This window comes from Gossypium arboreum, chromosome 9 (genome assembly GCF_025698485.1).
Source record: "Gossypium arboreum isolate Shixiya-1 chromosome 9, ASM2569848v2, whole genome shotgun sequence".
Classification (NCBI taxonomy): domain Eukaryota; kingdom Viridiplantae; phylum Streptophyta; class Magnoliopsida; order Malvales; family Malvaceae; genus Gossypium; species Gossypium arboreum.
The window spans coordinates 1040832-1043094 of record NC_069078.1 but is presented as its reverse complement, the minus strand read 5'-3'; positions in this window follow the sequence as shown (position 1 = coordinate 1043094).

The following is a 2263-nucleotide window of genomic DNA, read 5'->3' as shown; positions in this document are numbered from 1 at the left end:
TCGTATTCATTAAGATTACACATTACCCATTGGGCTTCTCTTTGGATTACCCGTTAAACACTGAGAATACTATCGGATACATCGGAATCTTGCACCTAAGTGCCCTATATGCAGCCAATGCTACTTCATATCTCATATCACATGTTGCTTGCTTTCGATCTACTCATGGGTCTGCTCATACAGGCTATCAGGTATCCATAACACATACCGGACTACTCGCCATCAATAGTATGTACTAGACCAGTATCCGGACCGCCATAACATGTGTCTCATAATCATGAACTCAGACCACAACTCATGAGTTCAAATCACATGAATCATGAACTCAGACCACAACTCGATGAGTTCAGATATCATAATTCCTAGTGACATGTCACTTGTATCCCAAACTATTCTTAAGGTTCAAACGAGATTCTTCGATACCACGGGGCTTGGGAGCACTTAAGATTGAGCTTGAAAGATGAACAAAACCCTAGCTATGGCTCATTGAAAATTTTAGCTAAGGTGGGAGAAGATGGACAAGATTTTTGCTTGATTTTTCCCTTTTTATTCTTTTATTAACCAAATAACCAAAATGCCCTTAAGGTCTTTCTTTCAAATTTTTCCTATTCATGCCCATTTTTGTCCAAAATTTTTTAACTTGGTCAAATTGCTATTTTAGGCCTTTAATTAATAATCCAATGCAATTTCATACTTCAGCTTCTAGAACACAAGTTTTGCAACATATTCAATTTAATCCCTAAAGTCAAATTGGACATCTTAGGCATAGAATTTCTTTATGAAAATTTCACACAAACATGCCATCATGATATAGATCATCAAATAATCATAAAATAATTATTTCTATTTTGAATTTATGGTCTCGAAACCACTGTTTCGATTAGACCCTAATTCGGGATGTTACATCCATCAATTAAAAAACATAAATAATTCAATCAACTTTATATCAAATAATTGTGACAGCCCTAATTATACCCTAGTCAGAATGTGGTTTCGGGACCACAAAATCGAGTCATAAAAATTTAATTTAAATTTAACTACGTATATTCTATGTGTGGTGGTGTATGTGTGCAAATTTGATGTATTAATTTAGTCTAAGAAATGTAAATTTTCATAGTAGGACTTAGTTGAGAAACTTAGAAAATTATGATAGGTAATTGAAAGGATTAAATAATTACAAAGTGTGAAAGTTTGGATTTGCATGTTAAATTGCCCAAAATTCAAGTAATGGCCGGCCAAGTAATGATGCTTCTTCCACTAAGTTGAATTTGTTATAATTTTCTATTAGCTAATGGTTAAAATAAATTAAATAAAAGAAATAAATTAATAGGAAAAGATGAATAAAATAAGAAAGGAGAGAGTGTGGTCATCTTCTTCCTCTTGCAAGTGTCGTAACTAGGGGAAAGAAGGAGGAAATTTTCTAGGACATTCGGCCTTCCTAAGGGGTTGATTAAGGTAAGGTTCTTGTTAATTCTATTAAATTTTATTGAAAATCTAGTTAGTAGTCAATGTCTTGTTATAACCCATATGTTGATATTCTACTTAAATAGGTGATCAAATGGGCATAGGTTAGATGGAGTAAATGCTAAGGGGATGGTGTTTTTGATGTTGTGAATGGAAATAGTAGAAAGGCGAAAGAAAATTTAGCTAAATATATAGATATATGTGGATTTATATGATGATATAAATTGATGTGACCTATGCTAGTTTAGGAGAATTCGGTCAAAAGGTTCATGAGATGAAGCTATGTGTTTAAATGAAATAAAAATGATATTATAAATAATATTGTATATTCGGCCATCTAATTAAGTACATAGGTGATGTTGAATTTGATCTTGCACATTCGGTTATATAGGTATGCACATTTGTGATATTATCTTTGATTATATATAATCGATCAAATGAGCGAGGTTGGTTATAAATTGAGTTTGATTCATGATTATATATATTTACTTTGTGAACATATTTGAGAAAAGGTTATATTGGAAGGTGATAATGCATTCGGCCTTGAGGCATTAGATGAATAGGTGTGGAAGTTTTAATGTCTTGATCAATTATGGTTATAAAGTGTTGTGAAAATCATTAAATTATATATGTGAGAAATTAGCAAGGGTAGTTGCTGTATAAACAAATATATATATATATATATATGTGTGTGTGTGTGTGTGTTATATATGTATGTGTAATGGAAATATTGATTTGATTATTGATAGTAATATGATATTATGTGGTTATTAGCCGAATAGCTCAAAAGCATAAAGTA